Here is a 23,558-nt window from a genome sequence, read left to right as displayed (position 1 = left end):
CTACCCGGTGAGGGCTTGCCCGGTGTGAGGCTTTTGAGCGTTTGGGAGCGTTCGGGACGTTGGACAGGAAACTATGCAAATTTCAAGCATCCAACCTTCCTGCTGCAGTGAGAGGCTCTTTCCATGGACATCTGCCTCTTGGATTCCTCTCAACTTGCCTTCTGATAAAACATTTTGTGAGCTGCAGTTACCTTCGACAGCTACGAGGTGGCGCTACATTCAGGTCAGAGCACAAGTATGCAAAAATGTTACGGACTTTGGCCAGATTTATCGGTGGGTCTTGCATATTTTTTTCAGAGGCTAGAAATTGCCTAGAAATGCTTTTTAACATAGAGATGCTGGAGGTATAATGTCTGGTCGGGCCTCAGCCCTTTCATTGCCTGCCCAAAATAACATATTTATTACCAGCACATGTGAATGGCGACTCTGCTTTATGAAACTTATCATATATTAGGACAATGAATATAGCAGAAGGGGCGATTGAGATGTTTGCCTACGTATTTTTTAATTTCTATATATATGGCTGATTAATCTGTTCATGATATTTCCATTTTGTGACATGTTGAACTAAAATATATCCTGCTTGCAGAATACATAAGTATTTGCACTGCGTTGGCCAGGAATCGAACCCGGGTCAACTGCATGGAAGGCAGCTATGCTCACCACTATACCACCAACGCCCTCTGTCATTTATGCTTATTATTGTGTCTCTTTACTTTCAAAGTAAAGGGTGGCTCCTTTGACGATCCCTCTCTTGTATTTCAGCAGACACAGATAGTTGAGAAGTCTTTTCTCACATAGCTGGCGCAAGCTTGCGCTTTTCCTTTCTGGCAGCGTGGAAATGACAGCTTGGTCCTTGGAAGGAAAATAAAGCAAATTTAGCAGAGGATGGTTTCGATCCATCGACCTCTGGGTTATGGGCCCAGCACGCTTCCGCTGCGCCACTCTGCTCCTCTGTGAAAGTGTTCTCTTTATGCAGATGAGGAGCATTCAGTGGAGTGACGTGGGCGTTCGGGACGTGAGAGGACGTTGGACAGGAAACTATGCAAATTTGAAGCATCCAACCTTCCTGCTGTAGTCAGAGGCTCTTTCTATGGACATCTGCCTCTTGGATTCCTCTCAACTTGCCCTCTTATGAAACATTTTGTGAGCTGCAGTTACCTCCGATGGCTACAAGGTGGCGCTACATTCAGGTGAGAGCACAAGTATGCCCAAAATGTTAGTGACTTTTGCCAGATTTATCGGTGGATCTTGCATATTTTTTTCAGAGGCTAGATATTGCCTAGAAATGCTTTTTAACATAGAGATGCTGGAGTTATAATGTCTGGTCGGGCCTCAGCCCTTTCATTGTCTGCCCACTGTAACATATTTATTACCAGCACATGTGAGTGGTGACTCTGCTTTATGGAACTTATCATATATTAGGGCAATGAATATAGCAGAAGGGGCGATCGAGATGTTTGCCTACGTATTTGTTTATTTTTTTATATCTGGCTGATTAATCTGTTCATGATATTTCCATTTTGTGACATATTGCATTAAAATATATCCAGCTTGCAGAATATATAAGTATTTGTACTGCGTTGGCCGGGAATCGAACCCGGGTCAACTGCTTGGAAGGCAGCTATGCTCACCACTATACCACCAACGCCCTATGATCTGTATGCTCTCGGTTCTAAACATTACGACCCTGAGTGCAATGTCTATCTTGCACCAGCTTCAACGGTGCATTTGGTTTAGATACCAACATGAAAAGCAGTAGAAAGTTTTTAGCAGAGGGTAAGGAACTGGGATTGAAACCAAGGTCAAAGCTGTGTGGAAGAGAAGAATGGAAAGCAGTAGTACAAATAATAGATATGAACATATAGATGCAGCATGGGAAGCAAAGCAGGGAAGAGAAAGAGAGAACATTCCAGGAAATGCCCAGGAGATAGATAATAGCACAACTAAAAGGGAAGAATGAAATTCAAAGCATGCCCAGAAAAGTGTTTGAAGGTCCCACCAGTCATTTATGCTTATTATTGTGTGTCTTTACTTTCAAAGTACAGGGTGGATCCTTTTACGATCCCACTCTTGTATTTCAGCAGACACAGATAGTTGAGAAGTCTTTTCTCACATAGCTGGCAAAAGCTTGCGCTTTTACTTGCTGGCAGCCTGGGAATGACAGCTTGGTCCTTGGAAGAAAAATCAAGCAAAATTAGCAGAGGATGGTTTCGATCCATCAACCTCTGGGTTATGGGCCCAGCACGCTTCCGCTGCGCCACTCTGCTCCGTTGTGAAAGTGTTCTCTTTATGCAAATAAGGAGCATTCAGCAGAGTAGAGTGGGATTGGTCGGGCTCTCACCTCATTTGCCTAAGTATATCGCAAGGCATGCTGGGTGCAGAAAAACTTAATCTTCCCCTCTAACAATCAGTCATAACTGAAAGCCAGACACTCTCAGGCACTAGCCGTTTCAAACATTTATCAAGACAGCAGCTCTTGAACCCTCTATATCTCTCTCTGTGATACTAGCGCTAACATGCTCAGGATTTGGCTTTACCTGGGAGCCAGAGATCTACCCGGTGAGGGCTTGCCCGGTGTGAGGCTTTTGAGCGTTTGGGAGCGTTCGGGACGTTGGACAGGAAACTATGCAAATTTCAAGCATCCAACCTTCCTGCTGCAGTGAGAGGCTCTTTCCATGGACATCTGCCTCTTGGATTCCTCTCAACTTGCCTTCTGATAAAACATTTTGTGAGCTGCAGTTACCTTCGACAGCTACGAGGTGGCGCTACATTCAGGTCAGAGCACAAGTATGCAAAAATGTTACGGACTTTGGCCAGATTTATCGGTGGGTCTTGCATATTTTTTTCAGAGGCTAGAAATTGCCTAGAAATGCTTTTTAACATAGAGATGCTGGAGGTATAATGTCTGGTCGGGCCTCAGCCCTTTCATTGCCTGCCCAAAATAACATATTTATTACCAGCACATGTGAATGGCGACTCTGCTTTATGAAACTTATCATATATTAGGACAATGAATATAGCAGAAGGGGCGATTGAGATGTTTGCCTACGTATTTTTTAATTTCTATATATATGGCTGATTAATCTGTTCATGATATTTCCATTTTGTGACATGTTGAACTAAAATATATCCTGCTTGCAGAATACATAAGTATTTGCACTGCGTTGGCCAGGAATCGAACCCGGGTCAACTGCATGGAAGGCAGCTATGCTCACCACTATACCACCAACGCCCTCTGTCATTTATGCTTATTATTGTGTCTCTTTACTTTCAAAGTAAAGGGTGGCTCCTTTGACGATCCCTCTCTTGTATTTCAGCAGACACAGATAGTTGAGAAGTCTTTTCTCACATAGCTGGCGCAAGCTTGCGCTTTTCCTTTCTGGCAGCGTGGAAATGACAGCTTGGTCCTTGGAAGGAAAATAAAGCAAATTTAGCAGAGGATGGTTTCGATCCATCGACCTCTGGGTTATGGGCCCAGCACGCTTCCGCTGCGCCACTCTGCTCCTCTGTGAAAGTGTTCTCTTTATGCAGATGAGGAGCATTCAGTGGAGTGACGTGGGCGTTCGGGACGTGAGAGGACGTTGGACAGGAAACTATGCAAATTTGAAGCATCCAACCTTCCTGCTGTAGTCAGAGGCTCTTTCTATGGACATCTGCCTCTTGGATTCCTCTCAACTTGCCCTCTTATGAAACATTTTGTGAGCTGCAGTTACCTCCGATGGCTACAAGGTGGCGCTACATTCAGGTGAGAGCACAAGTATGCCCAAAATGTTAGTGACTTTTGCCAGATTTATCGGTGGATCTTGCATATTTTTTTCAGAGGCTAGATATTGCCTAGAAATGCTTTTTAACATAGAGATGCTGGAGTTATAATGTCTGGTCGGGCCTCAGCCCTTTCATTGTCTGCCCACTGTAACATATTTATTACCAGCACATGTGAGTGGTGACTCTGCTTTATGGAACTTATCATATATTAGGGCAATGAATATAGCAGAAGGGGCGATCGAGATGTTTGCCTACGTATTTGTTTATTTTTTTATATCTGGCTGATTAATCTGTTCATGATATTTCCATTTTGTGACATATTGCATTAAAATATATCCAGCTTGCAGAATATATAAGTATTTGTACTGCGTTGGCCGGGAATCGAACCCGGGTCAACTGCTTGGAAGGTAGCTATGCTCACCACTATACCACCAACGCCCTATGATCTGTATGCTCTCGGTTCTAAACATTACGACCCTGAGTGCAATGTCTATCTTGCACCAGCTTCAACGGTGCATTTGGTTTAGATACCAACATGAAAAGCAGTAGAAAGTTTTTAGCAGAGGGTAAGGAACTGGGATTGAAACCAAGGTCAAAGCTGTGCGGAAGAGAAGAATGGAAAGCAGTAGTACAAATAATAGATATGAACATATAGATGCAGCATGGGAAGCAAAGCAGGGAAGAGAAAGAGAGAACATTCCAGGAAATGCCCAGGAGATAGATAATAGCACAACTAAAAGGGAAGAATGAAATTCAAAGCATGCCCAGAAAAGTGTTTGAAGGTCCCACCAGTCATTTATGCTTATTATTGTGTGTCTTTACTTTCAAAGTACAGGGTGGATCCTTTTACGATCCCTCTCTTGTATTTCAGCAGACACAGATAGTTGAGAAGTCTTTTCTCACATAGCTGGCAAAAGCTTGCGCTTTTACTTGCTGGCAGCCTGGGAATGACAGCTTGGTCCTTGGAAGAAAAATCAAGCAAAATTAGCAGAGGATGGTTTCGATCCATCGACCTCTGGGTTATGGGCCCAGCACGCTTCCGCTGCGCCACTCTGCTCCGTTGTGAAAGTGTTCTCTTTATGCAAATAAGGAGCATTCAGCAGAGTAGAGTGGGATTGGTCGGGCTCTCACCTCATTTGCCTAAGTATATCGCAAGGCATGCTGGGTGCAGAAAAACTTAATCTTCCCCTCTCACAATCAGTCATAACTGAAAGCCAGACACTCTCAGGCACTAGCCGTTTCAAACATTTATCAAGACAGCAGCTCTTGAACCCTCTATATCTCTCTCTGTGATACTAGCGCTAACATGCTCAGGATTTGGCTTTACCTGGGAGCCAGAGATCTACCCGGTGAGGGCTTGCCCGGTGTGAGGCTTTTGAGCGTTTGGGAGCGTTCGGGACGTTGGACAGGAAACTATGCAAATTTCAAGCATCCAACCTTCCTGCTGCAGTGAGAGGCTCTTTCCATGGACATCTGCCTCTTGGATTCCTCTCAACTTGCCTTCTGATAAAACATTTTGTGAGCTGCAGTTACCTTCGACAGCTACGAGGTGGCGCTACATTCAGGTCAGAGCACAAGTATGCAAAAATGTTACGGACTTTGGCCAGATTTATCGGTGGGTCTTGCATATTTTTTTCAGAGGCTAGAAATTGCCTAGAAATGCTTTTTAACATAGAGATGCTGGAGGTATAATGTCTGGTCGGGCCTCAGCCCTTTCATTGCCTGCCCAAAATAACATATTTATTACCAGCACATGTGAATGGCGACTCTGCTTTATGAAACTTATCATATATTAGGACAATGAATATAGCAGAAGGGGCGATTGAGATGTTTGCCTACGTATTTTTTAATTTCTATATATATGGCTGATTAATCTGTTCATGATATTTCCATTTTGTGACATGTTGAACTAAAATATATCCTGCTTGCAGAATACATAAGTATTTGCACTGCGTTGGCCGGGAATCGAACCCGGGTCAACTGCTTGGAAGGCAGCTATGCTCACCACTATACCACCAACGCCCTCTGTCATTTATGCTTATTATTGTGTCTCTTTACTTTCAAAGTAAAGGGTGGATCCTTTGACGATCCCTCTCTTGTATTTCAGCAGACACAGATAGTTGAGAAGTCTTTTCTCACATAGCTGGCGCAAGCTTGCGCTTTTCCTTTCTGGCAGCGTGGAAATGACAGCTTGGTCCTTGGAAGGAAAATAAAGCAAATTTAGCAGAGGATGGTTTCGATCCATCGACCTCTGGGTTATGGGCCCAGCACGCTTCCGCTGCGCCACTCTGCTCCTCTGTGAAAGTGTTCTCTTTATGCAGATGAGGAGCATTCAGTGGAGTGACGTGGGCGTTCGGGACGTGAGAGGACGTTGGACAGGAAACTATGCAAATTTGAAGCATCCAACCTTCCTGCTGTAGTCAGAGGCTCTTTCTATGGACATCTGCCTCTTGGATTCCTCTCAACTTGCCCTCTTATGAAACATTTTGTGAGCTGCAGTTACCTCCGATGGCTACAAGGTGGCGCTACATTCAGGTGAGAGCACAAGTATGCCCAAAATGTTAGTGACTTTTGCCAGATTTATCGGTGGATCTTGCATATTTTTTTCAGAGGCTAGATATTGCCTAGAAATGCTTTTTAACATAGAGATGCTGGAGTTATAATGTCTGGTCGGGCCTCAGCCCTTTCATTGTCTGCCCACTGTAACATATTTATTACCAGCACATGTGAGTGGTGACTCTGCTTTATGGAACTTATCATATATTAGGGCAATGAATATAGCAGAAGGGGCGATCGAGATGTTTGCCTACGTATTTGTTTATTTTTTTATATCTGGCTGATTAATCTGTTCATGATATTTCCATTTTGTGACATATTGCATTAAAATATATCCAGCTTGCAGAACATATAAGTATTTGTACTGCGTTGGCTGGGAATCGAACCCGGGTCAACTGCTTGGAAGGCAGCTATGCTCACCACTATACCACCAACGCCCTATGATCTGTATGCTCTCGGTTCTAAACATTACGACCCTGAGTGCAATGTCTATCTTGCACCAGCTTCAACGGTGCATTTGGTTTAGATACCAACATGAAAAGCAGTAGAAAGTTTTTAGCAGAGGGTAAGGAACTGGGATTGAAACCAAGGTCAAAGCTGTGTGGAAGAGAAGAATGGAAAGCAGTAGTACAAATAATAGATATGAACATATAGATGCAGCATGGGAAGCAAAGCAGGGAAGAGAAAGAGAGAACATTCCAGGAAATGCCCAGGAGATAGATAATAGCACAACTAAAAGGGAAGAATGAAATTCAAAGCATGCCCAGAAAAGTGTTTGAAGGTCCCACCAGTCATTTATGCTTATTATTGTGTGTCTTTACTTTCAAAGTACAGGGTGGATCCTTTTACGATCCCTCTCTTGTATTTCAGCAGACACAGATAGTTGAGAAGTCTTTTCTCACATAGCTGGCAAAAGCTTGCGCTTTTACTTGCTGGCAGCCTGGGAATGACAGCTTGGTCCTTGGAAGAAAAATCAAGCAAAATTAGCAGAGGATGGTTTCGATCCATCAACCTCTGGGTTATGGGCCCAGCACGCTTCCGCTGCGCCACTCTGCTCCGTTGTGAAAGTGTTCTCTTTATGCAAATAAGGAGCATTCAGCAGAGTAGAGTGGGATTGGTCGGGCTCTCACCTCATTTGCCTAAGTATATCGCAAGGCATGCTGGGTGCAGAAAAACTTAATCTTCCCCTCTAACAATCAGTCATAACTGAAAGCCAGACACTCTCAGGCACTAGCCGTTTCAAACATTTATCAAGACAGCAGCTCTTGAACCCTCTATATCTCTCTCTGTGATACTAGCGCTAACATGCTCAGGATTTGGCTTTACCTGGGAGCCAGAGATCTACCCGGTGAGGGCTTGCCCGGTGTGAGGCTTTTGAGCGTTTGGGAGCGTTCGGGACGTTGGACAGGAAACTATGCAAATTTCAAGCATCCAACCTTCCTGCTGCAGTGAGAGGCTCTTTCCATGGACATCTGCCTCTTGGATTCCTCTCAACTTGCCTTCTGATAAAACATTTTGTGAGCTGCAGTTACCTTCGACAGCTACGAGGTGGCGCTACATTCAGGTCAGAGCACAAGTATGCAAAAATGTTACGGACTTTGGCCAGATTTATCGGTGGGTCTTGCATATTTTTTTCAGAGGCTAGAAATTGCCTAGAAATGCTTTTTAACATAGAGATGCTGGAGGTATAATGTCTGGTCGGGCCTCAGCCCTTTCATTGCCTGCCCAAAATAACATATTTATTACCAGCACATGTGAATGGCGACTCTGCTTTATGAAACTTATCATATATTAGGACAATGAATATAGCAGAAGGGGCGATTGAGATGTTTGCCTACGTATTTTTTAATTTCTATATATATGGCTGATTAATCTGTTCATGATATTTCCATTTTGTGACATGTTGAACTAAAATATATCCTGCTTGCAGAATACATAAGTATTTGCACTGCGTTGGCCAGGAATCGAACCCGGGTCAACTGCATGGAAGGCAGCTATGCTCACCACTATACCACCAACGCCCTCTGTCATTTATGCTTATTATTGTGTCTCTTTACTTTCAAAGTAAAGGGTGGCTCCTTTGACGATCCCTCTCTTGTATTTCAGCAGACACAGATAGTTGAGAAGTCTTTTCTCACATAGCTGGCGCAAGCTTGCGCTTTTCCTTTCTGGAAGCGTGGAAATGACAGCTTGGTCCTTGGAAGGAAAATAAAGCAAATTTAGCAGAGGATGGTTTCGATCCATCGACCTCTGGGTTATGGGCCCAGCACGCTTCCGCTGCGCCACTCTGCTCCTCTGTGAAAGTGTTCTCTTTATGCAGATGAGGAGCATTCAGTGGAGTGACGTGGGCGTTCGGGACGTGAGAGGACGTTGGACAGGAAACTATGCAAATTTGAAGCATCCAACCTTCCTGCTGTAGTCAGAGGCTCTTTCTATGGACATCTGCCTCTTGGATTCCTCTCAACTTGCCCTCTTATGAAACATTTTGTGAGCTGCAGTTACCTCCGATGGCTACAAGGTGGCGCTACATTCAGGTGAGAGCACAAGTATGCCCAAAATGTTAGTGACTTTTGCCAGATTTATCGGTGGATCTTGCATATTTTTTTCAGAGGCTAGATATTGCCTAGAAATGCTTTTTAACATAGAGATGCTGGAGTTATAATGTCTGGTCGGGCCTCAGCCCTTTCATTGTCTGCCCACTGTAACATATTTATTACCAGCACATGTGAGTGGTGACTCTGCTTTATGGAACTTATCATATATTAGGGCAATGAATATAGCAGAAGGGGCGATCGAGATGTTTGCCTACGTATTTGTTTATTTTTTTATATCTGGCTGATTAATCTGTTCATGATATTTCCATTTTGTGACATATTGCATTAAAATATATCCAGCTTGCAGAACATATAAGTATTTGTACTGCGTTGGCTGGGAATCGAACCCGGGTCAACTGCTTGGAAGGCAGCTATGCTCACCACTATACCACCAACGCCCTATGATCTGTATGCTCTCGGTTCTAAACATTACGACCCTGAGTGCAATGTCTATCTTGCACCAGCTTCAACGGTGCATTTGGTTTAGATACCAACATGAAAAGCAGTAGAAAGTTTTTAGCAGAGGGTAAGGAACTGGGATTGAAACCAAGGTCAAAGCTGTGTGGAAGAGAAGAATGGAAAGCAGTAGTACAAATAATAGATATGAACATATAGATGCAGCATGGGAAGCAAAGCAGGGAAGAGAAAGAGAGAACATTCCAGGAAATGCCCAGGAGATAGATAATAGCACAACTAAAAGGGAAGAATGAAATTCAAAGCATGCCCAGAAAAGTGTTTGAAGGTCCCACCAGTCATTTATGCTTATTATTGTGTGTCTTTACTTTCAAAGTACAGGGTGGATCCTTTTACGATCCCTCTCTTGTATTTCAGCAGACACAGATAGTTGAGAAGTCTTTTCTCACATAGCTGGCAAAAGCTTGCGCTTTTACTTGCTGGCAGCCTGGGAATGACAGCTTGGTCCTTGGAAGAAAAATCAAGCAAAATTAGCAGAGGATGGTTTCGATCCATCAACCTCTGGGTTATGGGCCCAGCACGCTTCCGCTGCGCCACTCTGCTCCGTTGTGAAAGTGTTCTCTTTATGCAAATAAGGAGCATTCAGCAGAGTAGAGTGGGATTGGTCGGGCTCTCACCTCATTTGCCTAAGTATATCGCAAGGCATGCTGGGTGCAGAAAAACTTAATCTTCCCCTCTAACAATCAGTCATAACTGAAAGCCAGACACTCTCAGGCACTAGCCGTTTCAAACATTTATCAAGACAGCAGCTCTTGAACCCTCTATATCTCTCTCTGTGATACTAGCGCTAACATGCTCAGGATTTGGCTTTACCTGGGAGCCAGAGATCTACCCGGTGAGGGCTTGCCCGGTGTGAGGCTTTTGAGCGTTTGGGAGCGTTCGGGACGTTGGACAGGAAACTATGCAAATTTCAAGCATCCAACCTTCCTGCTGCAGTGAGAGGCTCTTTCCATGGACATCTGCCTCTTGGATTCCTCTCAACTTGCCTTCTGATAAAACATTTTGTGAGCTGCAGTTACCTTCGACAGCTACGAGGTGGCGCTACATTCAGGTCAGAGCACAAGTATGCAAAAATGTTACGGACTTTGGCCAGATTTATCGGTGGGTCTTGCATATTTTTTTCAGAGGCTAGAAATTGCCTAGAAATGCTTTTTAACATAGAGATGCTGGAGGTATAATGTCTGGTCGGGCCTCAGCCCTTTCATTGCCTGCCCAAAATAACATATTTATTACCAGCACATGTGAATGGCGACTCTGCTTTATGAAACTTATCATATATTAGGACAATGAATATAGCAGAAGGGGCGATTGAGATGTTTGCCTACGTATTTTTTAATTTCTATATATATGGCTGATTAATCTGTTCATGATATTTCCATTTTGTGACATGTTGAACTAAAATATATCCTGCTTGCAGAATACATAAGTATTTGCACTGCGTTGGCCAGGAATCGAACCCGGGTCAACTGCATGGAAGGCAGCTATGCTCACCACTATACCACCAACGCCCTCTGTCATTTATGCTTATTATTGTGTCTCTTTACTTTCAAAGTAAAGGGTGGCTCCTTTGACGATCCCTCTCTTGTATTTCAGCAGACACAGATAGTTGAGAAGTCTTTTCTCACATAGCTGGCGCAAGCTTGCGCTTTTCCTTTCTGGCAGCGTGGAAATGACAGCTTGGTCCTTGGAAGGAAAATAAAGCAAATTTAGCAGAGGATGGTTTCGATCCATCGACCTCTGGGTTATGGGCCCAGCACGCTTCCGCTGCGCCACTCTGCTCCTCTGTGAAAGTGTTCTCTTTATGCAGATGAGGAGCATTCAGTGGAGTGACGTGGGCGTTCGGGACGTGAGAGGACGTTGGACAGGAAACTATGCAAATTTGAAGCATCCAACCTTCCTGCTGTAGTCAGAGGCTCTTTCTATGGACATCTGCCTCTTGGATTCCTCTCAACTTGCCCTCTTATGAAACATTTTGTGAGCTGCAGTTACCTCCGATGGCTACAAGGTGGCGCTACATTCAGGTGAGAGCACAAGTATGCCCAAAATGTTAGTGACTTTTGCCAGATTTATCGGTGGATCTTGCATATTTTTTTCAGAGGCTAGATATTGCCTAGAAATGCTTTTTAACATAGAGATGCTGGAGTTATAATGTCTGGTCGGGCCTCAGCCCTTTCATTGTCTGCCCACTGTAACATATTTATTACCAGCACATGTGAGTGGTGACTCTGCTTTATGGAACTTATCATATATTAGGGCAATGAATATAGCAGAAGGGGCGATCGAGATGTTTGCCTACGTATTTGTTTATTTTTTTATATCTGGCTGATTAATCTGTTCATGATATTTCCATTTTGTGACATATTGCATTAAAATATATCCAGCTTGCAGAATATATAAGTATTTGTACTGCGTTGGCCGGGAATCGAACCCGGGTCAACTGCTTGGAAGGTAGCTATGCTCACCACTATACCACCAACGCCCTATGATCTGTATGCTCTCGGTTCTAAACATTACGACCCTGAGTGCAATGTCTATCTTGCACCAGCTTCAACGGTGCATTTGGTTTAGATACCAACATGAAAAGCAGTAGAAAGTTTTTAGCAGAGGGTAAGGAACTGGGATTGAAACCAAGGTCAAAGCTGTGCGGAAGAGAAGAATGGAAAGCAGTAGTACAAATAATAGATATGAACATATAGATGCAGCATGGGAAGCAAAGCAGGGAAGAGAAAGAGAGAACATTCCAGGAAATGCCCAGGAGATAGATAATAGCACAACTAAAAGGGAAGAATGAAATTCAAAGCATGCCCAGAAAAGTGTTTGAAGGTCCCACCAGTCATTTATGCTTATTATTGTGTGTCTTTACTTTCAAAGTACAGGGTGGATCCTTTTACGATCCCTCTCTTGTATTTCAGCAGACACAGATAGTTGAGAAGTCTTTTCTCACATAGCTGGCAAAAGCTTGCGCTTTTACTTGCTGGCAGCCTGGGAATGACAGCTTGGTCCTTGGAAGAAAAATCAAGCAAAATTAGCAGAGGATGGTTTCGATCCATCGACCTCTGGGTTATGGGCCCAGCACGCTTCCGCTGCGCCACTCTGCTCCGTTGTGAAAGTGTTCTCTTTATGCAAATAAGGAGCATTCAGCAGAGTAGAGTGGGATTGGTCGGGCTCTCACCTCATTTGCCTAAGTATATCGCAAGGCATGCTGGGTGCAGAAAAACTTAATCTTCCCCTCTCACAATCAGTCATAACTGAAAGCCAGACACTCTCAGGCACTAGCCGTTTCAAACATTTATCAAGACAGCAGCTCTTGAACCCTCTATATCTCTCTCTGTGATACTAGCGCTAACATGCTCAGGATTTGGCTTTACCTGGGAGCCAGAGATCTACCCGGTGAGGGCTTGCCCGGTGTGAGGCTTTTGAGCGTTTGGGAGCGTTCGGGACGTTGGACAGGAAACTATGCAAATTTCAAGCATCCAACCTTCCTGCTGCAGTGAGAGGCTCTTTCCATGGACATCTGCCTCTTGGATTCCTCTCAACTTGCCTTCTGATAAAACATTTTGTGAGCTGCAGTTACCTTCGACAGCTACGAGGTGGCGCTACATTCAGGTCAGAGCACAAGTATGCAAAAATGTTACGGACTTTGGCCAGATTTATCGGTGGGTCTTGCATATTTTTTTCAGAGGCTAGAAATTGCCTAGAAATGCTTTTTAACATAGAGATGCTGGAGGTATAATGTCTGGTCGGGCCTCAGCCCTTTCATTGCCTGCCCAAAATAACATATTTATTACCAGCACATGTGAATGGCGACTCTGCTTTATGAAACTTATCATATATTAGGACAATGAATATAGCAGAAGGGGCGATTGAGATGTTTGCCTACGTATTTTTTAATTTCTATATATATGGCTGATTAATCTGTTCATGATATTTCCATTTTGTGACATGTTGAACTAAAATATATCCTGCTTGCAGAATACATAAGTATTTGCACTGCGTTGGCCGGGAATCGAACCCGGGTCAACTGCTTGGAAGGCAGCTATGCTCACCACTATACCACCAACGCCCTCTGTCATTTATGCTTATTATTGTGTCTCTTTACTTTCAAAGTAAAGGGTGGATCCTTTGACGATCCCTCTCTTGTATTTCAGCAGACACAGATAGTTGAGAAGTCTTTTCTCACATAGCTGGCGCAAGCTTGCGCTTTTCCTTTCTGGCAGCGTGGAAATGACAGCTTGGTCCTTGGAAGGAAAATAAAGCAAATTTAGCAGAGGATGGTTTCGATCCATCGACCTCTGGGTTATGGGCCCAGCACGCTTCCGCTGCGCCACTCTGCTCCTCTGTGAAAGTGTTCTCTTTATGCAGATGAGGAGCATTCAGTGGAGTGACGTGGGCGTTCGGGACGTGAGAGGACGTTGGACAGGAAACTATGCAAATTTGAAGCATCCAACCTTCCTGCTGTAGTCAGAGGCTCTTTCTATGGACATCTGCCTCTTGGATTCCTCTCAACTTGCCCTCTTATGAAACATTTTGTGAGCTGCAGTTACCTCCGATGGCTACAAGGTGGCGCTACATTCAGGTGAGAGCACAAGTATGCCCAAAATGTTAGTGACTTTTGCCAGATTTATCGGTGGATCTTGCATATTTTTTTCAGAGGCTAGATATTGCCTAGAAATGCTTTTTAACATAGAGATGCTGGAGTTATAATGTCTGGTCGGGCCTCAGCCCTTTCATTGTCTGCCCACTGTAACATATTTATTACCAGCACATGTGAGTGGTGACTCTGCTTTATGGAACTTATCATATATTAGGGCAATGAATATAGCAGAAGGGGCGATCGAGATGTTTGCCTACGTATTTGTTTATTTTTTTATATCTGGCTGATTAATCTGTTCATGATATTTCCATTTTGTGACATATTGCATTAAAATATATCCAGCTTGCAGAACATATAAGTATTTGTACTGCGTTGGCTGGGAATCGAACCCGGGTCAACTGCTTGGAAGGCAGCTATGCTCACCACTATACCACCAACGCCCTATGATCTGTATGCTCTCGGTTCTAAACATTACGACCCTGAGTGCAATGTCTATCTTGCACCAGCTTCAACGGTGCATTTGGTTTAGATACCAACATGAAAAGCAGTAGAAAGTTTTTAGCAGAGGGTAAGGAACTGGGATTGAAACCAAGGTCAAAGCTGTGTGGAAGAGAAGAATGGAAAGCAGTAGTACAAATAATAGATATGAACATATAGATGCAGCATGGGAAGCAAAGCAGGGAAGAGAAAGAGAGAACATTCCAGGAAATGCCCAGGAGATAGATAATAGCACAACTAAAAGGGAAGAATGAAATTCAAAGCATGCCCAGAAAAGTGTTTGAAGGTCCCACCAGTCATTTATGCTTATTATTGTGTGTCTTTACTTTCAAAGTACAGGGTGGATCCTTTTACGATCCCTCTCTTGTATTTCAGCAGACACAGATAGTTGAGAAGTCTTTTCTCACATAGCTGGCAAAAGCTTGCGCTTTTACTTGCTGGCAGCCTGGGAATGACAGCTTGGTCCTTGGAAGAAAAATCAAGCAAAATTAGCAGAGGATGGTTTCGATCCATCAACCTCTGGGTTATGGGCCCAGCACGCTTCCGCTGCGCCACTCTGCTCCGTTGTGAAAGTGTTCTCTTTATGCAAATAAGGAGCATTCAGCAGAGTAGAGTGGGATTGGTCGGGCTCTCACCTCATTTGCCTAAGTATATCGCAAGGCATGCTGGGTGCAGAAAAACTTAATCTTCCCCTCTAACAATCAGTCATAACTGAAAGCCAGACACTCTCAGGCACTAGCCGTTTCAAACATTTATCAAGACAGCAGCTCTTGAACCCTCTATATCTCTCTCTGTGATACTAGCGCTAACATGCTCAGGATTTGGCTTTACCTGGGAGCCAGAGATCTACCCGGTGAGGGCTTGCCCGGTGTGAGGCTTTTGAGCGTTTGGGAGCGTTCGGGACGTTGGACAGGAAACTATGCAAATTTCAAGCATCCAACCTTCCTGCTGCAGTGAGAGGCTCTTTCCATGGACATCTGCCTCTTGGATTCCTCTCAACTTGCCTTCTGATAAAACATTTTGTGAGCTGCAGTTACCTTCGACAGCTACGAGGTGGCGCTACATTCAGGTCAGAGCACAAGTATGCAAAAATGTTACGGACTTTGGCCAGATTTATCGGTGGGTCTTGCATATTTTTTTCAGAGGCTAGAAATTGCCTAGAAATGCTTTTTAACATAGAGATGCTGGAGGTATAATGTCTGGTCGGGCCTCAGCCCTTTCATTGCCTGCCCAAAATAACATATTTATTACCAGCACATGTGAATGGCGACTCTGCTTTATGAAACTTATCATATATTAGGACAATGAATATAGCAGAAGGGGCGATTGAGATGTTTGCCTACGTATTTTTTAATTTCTATATATATGGCTGATTAATCTGTTCATGATATTTCCATTTTGTGACATGTTGAACTAAAATATATCCTGCTTGCAGAATACATAAGTATTTGCACTGCGTTGGCCAGGAATCGAACCCGGGTCAACTGCATGGAAGGCAGCTATGCTCACCACTATACCACCAACGCCCTCTGTCATTTATGCTTATTATTGTGTCTCTTTACTTTCAAAGTAAAGGGTGGCTCCTTTGACGATCCCTCTCTTGTATTTCAGCAGACACAGATAGTTGAGAAGTCTTTTCTCACATAGCTGGCGCAAGCTTGCGCTTTTCCTTTCTGGAAGCGTGGAAATGACAGCTTGGTCCTTGGAAGGAAAATAAAGCAAATTTAGCAGAGGATGGTTTCGATCCATCGACCTCTGGGTTATGGGCCCAGCACGCTTCCGCTGCGCCACTCTGCTCCTCTGTGAAAGTGTTCTCTTTATGCAGATGAGGAGCATTCAGTGGAGTGACGTGGGCGTTCGGGACGTGAGAGGACGTTGGACAGGAAACTATGCAAATTTGAAGCATCCAACCTTCCTGCTGTAGTCAGAGGCTCTTTCTATGGACATCTGCCTCTTGGATTCCTCTCAACTTGCCCTCTTATGAAACATTTTGTGAGCTGCAGTTACCTCCGATGGCTACAAGGTGGCGCTACATTCAGGTGAGAGCACAAGTATGCCCAAAATGTTAGTGACTTTTGCCAGATTTATCGGTGGATCTTGCATATTTTTTTCAGAGGCTAGATATTGCCTAGAAATGCTTTTTAACATAGAGATGCTGGAGTTATAATGTCTGGTCGGGCCTCAGCCCTTTCATTGTCTGCCCACTGTAACATATTTATTACCAGCACATGTGAGTGGTGACTCTGCTTTATGGAACTTATCATATATTAGGGCAATGAATATAGCAGAAGGGGCGATCGAGATGTTTGCCTACGTATTTGTTTATTTTTTTATATCTGGCTGATTAATCTGTTCATGATATTTCCATTTTGTGACATATTGCATTAAAATATATCCAGCTTGCAGAACATATAAGTATTTGTACTGCGTTGGCTGGGAATCGAACCCGGGTCAACTGCTTGGAAGGCAGCTATGCTCACCACTATACCACCAACGCCCTATGATCTGTATGCTCTCGGTTCTAAACATTACGACCCTGAGTGCAATGTCTATCTTGCACCAGCTTCAACGGTGCATTTGGTTTAGATACCAACATGAAAAGCAGTAGAAAGTTTTTAGCAGAGGGTAAGGAACTGGGATTGAAACCAAGGTCAAAGCTGTGTGGAAGAGAAGAATGGAAAGCAGTAGTACAAATAATAGATATGAACATATAGATGCAGCATGGGAAGCAAAGCAGGGAAGAGAAAGAGAGAACATTCCAGGAAATGCCCAGGAGATAGATAATAGCACAACTAAAAGGGAAGAATGAAATTCAAAGCATGCCCAGAAAAGTGTTTGAAGGTCCCACCAGTCATTTATGCTTATTATTGTGTGTCTTTACTTTCAAAGTACAGGGTGGATCCTTTTACGATCCCTCTCTTGTATTTCAGCAGACACAGATAGTTGAGAAGTCTTTTCTCACATAGCTGGCAAAAGCTTGCGCTTTTACTTGCTGGCAGCCTGGGAATGACAGCTTGGTCCTTGGAAGAAAAATCAAGCAAAATTAGCAGAGGATGGTTTCGATCCATCAACCTCTGGGTTATGGGCCCAGCACGCTTCCGCTGCGCCACTCTGCTCCGTTGTGAAAGTGTTCTCTTTATGCAAATAAGGAGCATTCAGCAGAGTAGAGTGGGATTGGTCGGGCTCTCACCTCATTTGCCTAAGTATATCGCAAGGCATGCTGGGTGCAGAAAAACTTAATCTTCCCCTCTAACAATCAGTCATAACTGAAAGCCAGACACTCTCAGGCACTAGCCGTTTCAAACATTTATCAAGACAGCAGCTCTTGAACCCTCTATATCTCTCTCTGTGATACTAGCGCTAACATGCTCAGGATTTGGCTTTACCTGGGAGCCAGAGATCTACCCGGTGAGGGCTTGCCCGGTGTGAGGCTTTTGAGCGTTTGGGAGCGTTCGGGACGTTGGACAGGAAACTATGCAAATTTCAAGCATCCAACCTTCCTGCTGCAGTGAGAGGCTCTTTCCATGGACATCTGCCTCTTGGATTCCTCTCAACTTGCCTTCTGATAAAACATTTTGTGAGCTGCAGTTACCTTCGACAGCTACGAGGTGGCGCTACATTCAGGTCAGAGCACAAGTATGCAAAAATGTTACGGACTTTGGCCAGATTTATCGGTGGGTCTTGCATATTTTTTTCAGAGGCTAGAAATTGCCTAGAAATGCTTTTTAACATAGAGATGCTGGAGGTATAATGTCTGGTCGGGCCTCAGCCCTTTCATTGCCTGCCCAAAATAACATATTTATTACCAGCACATGTGAATGGCGACTCTGCTTTATGAAACTTATCATATATTAGGACAATGAATATAGCAGAAGGGGCGATTGAGATGTTTGCCTACGTATTTTTTAATTTCTATATATATGGCTGATTAATCTGTTCATGATATTTCCATTTTGTGACATGTTGAACTAAAATATATCCTGCTTGCAGAATACATAAGTATTTGCACTGCGTTGGCCAGGAATCGAACCCGGGTCAACTGCATGGAAGGCAGCTATGCTCACCACTATACCACCAACGCCCTCTGTCATTTATGCTTATTATTGTGTCTCTTTACTTTCAAAGTAAAGGGTGGCTCCTTTGACGATCCCTCTCTTGTATTTCAGCAGACACAGATAGTTGAGAAGTCTTTTCTCACATAGCTGGCGCAAGCTTGCGCTTTTCCTTTCTGGCAGCGTGGAAATGACAGCTTGGTCCTTGGAAGGAAAATAAAGCAAATTTAGCAGAGGATGGTTTCGATCCATCGACCTCTGGGTTATGGGCCCAGCACGCTTCCGCTGCGCCACTCTGCTCCTCTGTGAAAGTGTTCTCTTTATGCAGATGAGGAGCATTCAGTGGAGTGACGTGGGCGTTCGGGACGTGAGAGGACGTTGGACAGGAAACTATGCAAATTTGAAGCATCCAACCTTCCTGCTGTAGTCAGAGGCTCTTTCTATGGACATCTGCCTCTTGGATTCCTCTCAACTTGCCCTCTTATGAAACATTTTGTGAGCTGCAGTTACCTCCGATGGCTACAAGGTGGCGCTACATTCAGGTGAGAGCACAAGTATGCCCAAAATGTTAGTGACTTTTGCCAGATTTATCGGTGGATCTTGCATATTTTTTTCAGAGGCTAGATATTGCCTAGAAATGCTTTTTAACATAGAGATGCTGGAGTTATAATGTCTGGTCGGGCCTCAGCCCTTTCATTGTCTGCCCACTGTAACATATTTATTACCAGCACATGTGAGTGGTGACTCTGCTTTATGGAACTTATCATATATTAGGGCAATGAATATAGCAGAAGGGGCGATCGAGATGTTTGCCTACGTATTTGTTTATTTTTTTATATCTGGCTGATTAATCTGTTCATGATATTTCCATTTTGTGACATATTGCATTAAAATATATCCAGCTTGCAGAATATATAAGTATTTGTACTGCGTTGGCCGGGAATCGAACCCGGGTCAACTGCTTGGAAGGCAGCTATGCTCACCACTATACCACCAACGCCCTATGATCTGTATGCTCTCGGTTCTAAACATTACGACCCTGAGTGCAATGTCTATCTTGCACCAGCTTCAACGGTGCATTTGGTTTAGATACCAACATGAAAAGCAGTAGAAAGTTTTTAGCAGAGGGTAAGGAACTGGGATTGAAACCAAGGTCAAAGCTGTGCGGAAGAGAAGAATGGAAAGCAGTAGTACAAATAATAGATATGAACATATAGATGCAGCATGGGAAGCAAAGCAGGGAAGAGAAAGAGAGAACATTCCAGGAAATGCCCAGGAGATAGATAATAGCACAACTAAAAGGGAAGAATGAAATTCAAAGCATGCCCAGAAAAGTGTTTGAAGGTCCCACCAGTCATTTATGCTTATTATTGTGTGTCTTTACTTTCAAAGTACAGGGTGGATCCTTTTACGATCCCTCTCTTGTATTTCAGCAGACACAGATAGTTGAGAAGTCTTTTCTCACATAGCTGGCAAAAGCTTGCGCTTTTACTTGCTGGCAGCCTGGGAATGACAGCTTGGTCCTTGGAAGAAAAATCAAGCAAAATTAGCAGAGGATGGTTTCGATCCATCGACCTCTGGGTTATGGGCCCAGCACGCTTCCGCTGCGCCACTCTGCTCCGTTGTGAAAGTGTTCTCTTTATGCAAATAAGGAGCATTCAGCAGAGTAGAGTGGGATTGGTCGGGCTCTCACCTCATTTGCCTAAGTATATCGCAAGGCATGCTGGGTGCAGAAAAACTTAATCTTCCCCTCTCACAATCAGTCATAACTGAAAGCCAGACACTCTCAGGCACTAGCCGTTTCAAACATTTATCAAGACAGCAGCTCTTGAACCCTCTATATCTCTCTCTGTGATACTAGCGCTAACATGCTCAGGATTTGGCTTTACCTGGGAGCCAGAGATCTACCCGGTGAGGGCTTGCCCGGTGTGAGGCTTTTGAGCGTTTGGGAGCGTTCGGGACGTTGGACAGGAAACTATGCAAATTTCAAGCATCCAACCTTCCTGCTGCAGTGAGAGGCTCTTTCCATGGACATCTGCCTCTTGGATTCCTCTCAACTTGCCTTCTGATAAAACATTTTGTGAGCTGCAGTTACCTTCGACAGCTACGAGGTGGCGCTACATTCAGGTCAGAGCACAAGTATGCAAAAATGTTATGGACTTTGGCCAGATTTATCGGTGGGTCTTGCATATTTTTTTCAGAGGCTAGAAATTGCCTAGAAATGCTTTTTAACATAGAGATGCTGGAGGTATAATGTCTGGTCGGGCCTCAGCCCTTTCATTGCCTGCCCAAAATAACATATTTATTACCAGCACATGTGAATGGCGACTCTGCTTTATGAAACTTATCATATATTAGGACAATGAATATAGCAGAAGGGGCGATTGAGATGTTTGCCTACGTATTTTTTAATTTCTATATATATGGCTGATTAATCTGTTCATGATATTTCCATTTTGTGACATGTTGAACTAAAATATATCCTGCTTGCAGAATACATAAGTATTTGCACTGCGTTGGCCGGGAATCGAACCCGGGTCAACTGCTTGGAAGGCAGCTATGCTCACCACTATACCACCAACGCCCTCTGTCATTTATGCTTATTATTGTGTCTCTTTACTTTCAAAGTAAAGGGTGGATCCTTTGACGATCCCTCTCTTGTATTTCAGCAGACACAGATAGTTGAGAAGTCTTTTCTCACATAGCTGGCGCAAGCTTGCGCTTTTCCTTTCTGGCAGCGTGGAAATGACAGCTTGGTCCTTGGAAGGAAAATAAAGCAAATTTAGCAGAGGATGGTTTCGATCCATCGACCTCTGGGTTATGGGCCCAGCACGCTTCCGCTGCGCCACTCTGCTCCTCTGTGAAAGTGTTCTCTTTATGCAGATGAGGAGCATTCAGTGGAGTGACGTGGGCGTTCGGGACGTGAGAGGACGTTGGACAGGAAACTATGCAAATTTGAAGCATCCAACCTTCCTGCTGTAGTCAGAGGCTCTTTCTATGGACATCTGCCTCTTGGATTCCTCTCAACTTGCCCTCTTATGAAACATTTTGTGAGCTGCAGTTACCTCCGATGGCTACAAGGTGGCGCTACATTCAGGTGAGAGCACAAGTAAGCCCAAAATGTTAGTGACTTTTGCCAGATTTATCGGTGGATCTTGCATATTTTTTTCAGAGGCTAGATATTGCCTAGAAATGCTTTTTAACATAGAGATGCTGGAGTTATAATGTCTGGTCGGGCCTCAGCCCTTTCATTGTCTGCCCACTGTAACATATTTATTACCAGCACATGTGAGTGGTGACTCTGCTTTATGGAACTTATCATATATTAGGGCAATGAATATAGCAGAAGGGGCGATCGAGATGTTTGCCTACGTATTTGTTTATTTTTTTATATCTGGCTGATTAATCTGTTCATGATATTTCCATTTTGTGACATATTGCATTAAAATATATCCAGCTTGCAGAACATATAAGTATTTGTACTGCGTTGGCTGGGAATCGAACCCGGGTCAACTGCTTGGAAGGCAGCTATGCTCACCACTATACCACCAACGCCCTATGATCTGTATGCTCTCGGTTCTAAACATTACGACCCTGAGTGCAATGTCTATCTTGCACCAGCTTCAACGGTGCATTTGGTTTAGATACCAACATGAAAAGCAGTAGAAAGTTTTTAGCAGAGGGTAAGGAACTGGGATTGAAACCAAGGTCAAAGCTGTGTGGAAGAGAAGAATGGAAAGCAGTAGTACAAATAATAGATATGAACATATAGATGCAGCATGGGAAGCAAAGCAGGGAAGAGAAAGAGAGAACATTCCAGGAAATGCCCAGGAGATAGATAATAGCACAACTAAAAGGGAAGAATGAAATTCAAAGCATGCCCAGAAAAGTGTTTGAAGGTCCCACCAGTCATTTATGCTTATTATTGTGTGTCTTTACTTTCAAAGTACAGGGTGGATCCTTTTACGATCCCTCTCTTGTATTTCAGCAGACACAGATAGTTGAGAAGTCTTTTCTCACATAGCTGGCAAAAGCTTGCGCTTTTACTTGCTGGCAGCCTGGGAATGACAGCTTGGTCCTTGGAAGAAAAATCAAGCAAAATTAGCAGAGGATGGTTTCGATCCATCAACCTCTGGGTTATGGGCCCAGCACGCTTCCGCTGCGCCACTCTGCTCCGTTGTGAAAGTGTTCTCTTTATGCAAATAAGGAGCATTCAGCAGAGTAGAGTGGGATTGGTCGGGCTCTCACCTCATTTGCCTAAGTATATCGCAAGGCATGCTGGGTGCAGAAAAACTTAATCTTCCCCTCTAACAATCAGTCATAACTGAAAGCCAGACACTCTCAGGCACTAGCCGTTTCAAACATTTATCAAGACAGCAGCTCTTGAACCCTCTATATCTCTCTCTGTGATACTAGCGCTAACATGCTCAGGATTTGGCTTTACCTGGGAGCCAGAGATCTACCCGGTGAGGGCGAGGCTTTTGAGCGTTTGGGAGCGTTCGGGACGTTGGACAGGAAACTATGCAAATTTCAAGCATCCAACCTTCCTGCTGCAGTGAGAGGCTCTTTCCATGGACATCTGCCTCTTGGATTCCTCTCAACTTGCCTTCTGATAAAACATTTTGTGAGCTGCAGTTACCTTCGACAGCTACGAGGTGGCGCTACATTCAGGTCAGAGCACAAGTATGCAAAAATGTTACGGACTTTGGCCAGATTTATCGGTGGGTCTTGCATATTTTTTTCAGAGGCTAGAAATTGCCTAGAAATGCTTTTTAACATAGAGATGCTGGAGGTATAATGTCTGGTCGGGCCTCAGCCCTTTCATTGCCTGCCCAAAATAACATATTTATTACCAGCACATGTGAATGGCGACTCTGCTTTATGAAACTTATCATATATTAGGACAATGAATATAGCAGAAGGGGCGATTGAGATGTTTGCCTACGTATTTTTTAATTTCTATATATATGGCTGATTAATCTGTTCATGATATTTCCATTTTGTGACATGTTGAACTAAAAT

At 43.8% G+C, this 23,558-nt stretch overlaps 18 non-coding genes across 18 annotated transcripts; all 18 read right to left on the bottom strand.

Moving 5' to 3' along the window:
* Nucleotides 1-608: 608 nt before the first annotated feature.
* Nucleotides 609-680, bottom strand: TRNAG-UCC (transfer RNA glycine (anticodon UCC)). Its single transcript has one exon. It is a non-coding gene; the product is annotated as a tRNA-Gly (tRNA).
* An 899-nt stretch (nucleotides 681-1,579) lies between these two features.
* Nucleotides 1,580-1,651, bottom strand: TRNAG-UCC (transfer RNA glycine (anticodon UCC)). The gene has a single exon. It is a non-coding gene; the product is annotated as a tRNA-Gly (tRNA).
* A 1,512-nt stretch (nucleotides 1,652-3,163) lies between these two features.
* TRNAG-UCC (transfer RNA glycine (anticodon UCC)) lies at nucleotides 3,164-3,235 on the bottom strand. The gene has a single exon. It is a non-coding gene; the product is annotated as a tRNA-Gly (tRNA).
* Nucleotides 3,236-4,134: 899 nt separating this feature from the next.
* TRNAG-UCC (transfer RNA glycine (anticodon UCC)) lies at nucleotides 4,135-4,206 on the bottom strand. Its single transcript has one exon. It is a non-coding gene; the product is annotated as a tRNA-Gly (tRNA).
* Nucleotides 4,207-5,718: 1,512 nt separating this feature from the next.
* TRNAG-UCC (transfer RNA glycine (anticodon UCC)) lies at nucleotides 5,719-5,790 on the bottom strand. The gene has a single exon. It is a non-coding gene; the product is annotated as a tRNA-Gly (tRNA).
* Nucleotides 5,791-6,689: 899 nt separating this feature from the next.
* On the bottom strand, nucleotides 6,690-6,761 carry TRNAG-UCC (transfer RNA glycine (anticodon UCC)). Its single transcript has one exon. It is a non-coding gene; the product is annotated as a tRNA-Gly (tRNA).
* A 1,512-nt stretch (nucleotides 6,762-8,273) lies between these two features.
* TRNAG-UCC (transfer RNA glycine (anticodon UCC)) lies at nucleotides 8,274-8,345 on the bottom strand. The gene has a single exon. It is a non-coding gene; the product is annotated as a tRNA-Gly (tRNA).
* An 899-nt stretch (nucleotides 8,346-9,244) lies between these two features.
* On the bottom strand, nucleotides 9,245-9,316 carry TRNAG-UCC (transfer RNA glycine (anticodon UCC)). Its single transcript has one exon. It is a non-coding gene; the product is annotated as a tRNA-Gly (tRNA).
* A 1,512-nt stretch (nucleotides 9,317-10,828) lies between these two features.
* Nucleotides 10,829-10,900, bottom strand: TRNAG-UCC (transfer RNA glycine (anticodon UCC)). The gene has a single exon. It is a non-coding gene; the product is annotated as a tRNA-Gly (tRNA).
* An 899-nt stretch (nucleotides 10,901-11,799) lies between these two features.
* Nucleotides 11,800-11,871, bottom strand: TRNAG-UCC (transfer RNA glycine (anticodon UCC)). The gene has a single exon. It is a non-coding gene; the product is annotated as a tRNA-Gly (tRNA).
* Nucleotides 11,872-13,383: 1,512 nt separating this feature from the next.
* Nucleotides 13,384-13,455, bottom strand: TRNAG-UCC (transfer RNA glycine (anticodon UCC)). Its single transcript has one exon. It is a non-coding gene; the product is annotated as a tRNA-Gly (tRNA).
* An 899-nt stretch (nucleotides 13,456-14,354) lies between these two features.
* Nucleotides 14,355-14,426, bottom strand: TRNAG-UCC (transfer RNA glycine (anticodon UCC)). Its single transcript has one exon. It is a non-coding gene; the product is annotated as a tRNA-Gly (tRNA).
* Nucleotides 14,427-15,938: 1,512 nt separating this feature from the next.
* On the bottom strand, nucleotides 15,939-16,010 carry TRNAG-UCC (transfer RNA glycine (anticodon UCC)). The gene has a single exon. It is a non-coding gene; the product is annotated as a tRNA-Gly (tRNA).
* Nucleotides 16,011-16,909: 899 nt separating this feature from the next.
* On the bottom strand, nucleotides 16,910-16,981 carry TRNAG-UCC (transfer RNA glycine (anticodon UCC)). Its single transcript has one exon. It is a non-coding gene; the product is annotated as a tRNA-Gly (tRNA).
* A 1,512-nt stretch (nucleotides 16,982-18,493) lies between these two features.
* Nucleotides 18,494-18,565, bottom strand: TRNAG-UCC (transfer RNA glycine (anticodon UCC)). The gene has a single exon. It is a non-coding gene; the product is annotated as a tRNA-Gly (tRNA).
* An 899-nt stretch (nucleotides 18,566-19,464) lies between these two features.
* On the bottom strand, nucleotides 19,465-19,536 carry TRNAG-UCC (transfer RNA glycine (anticodon UCC)). Its single transcript has one exon. It is a non-coding gene; the product is annotated as a tRNA-Gly (tRNA).
* A 1,512-nt stretch (nucleotides 19,537-21,048) lies between these two features.
* On the bottom strand, nucleotides 21,049-21,120 carry TRNAG-UCC (transfer RNA glycine (anticodon UCC)). The gene has a single exon. It is a non-coding gene; the product is annotated as a tRNA-Gly (tRNA).
* Nucleotides 21,121-22,019: 899 nt separating this feature from the next.
* On the bottom strand, nucleotides 22,020-22,091 carry TRNAG-UCC (transfer RNA glycine (anticodon UCC)). The gene has a single exon. It is a non-coding gene; the product is annotated as a tRNA-Gly (tRNA).
* Between the last annotated feature and the right edge of the window lie 1,467 nt (nucleotides 22,092-23,558).

The sequence above is a fragment of the Lissotriton helveticus genome, chromosome 11 (genome assembly GCF_964261635.1).
Source record: "Lissotriton helveticus chromosome 11, aLisHel1.1, whole genome shotgun sequence".
Taxonomy (NCBI): domain Eukaryota; kingdom Metazoa; phylum Chordata; class Amphibia; order Caudata; family Salamandridae; genus Lissotriton; species Lissotriton helveticus.
Note: the sequence above shows the minus strand (reverse complement) of the source record. Positions and strands in the feature narration are given on the sequence as shown.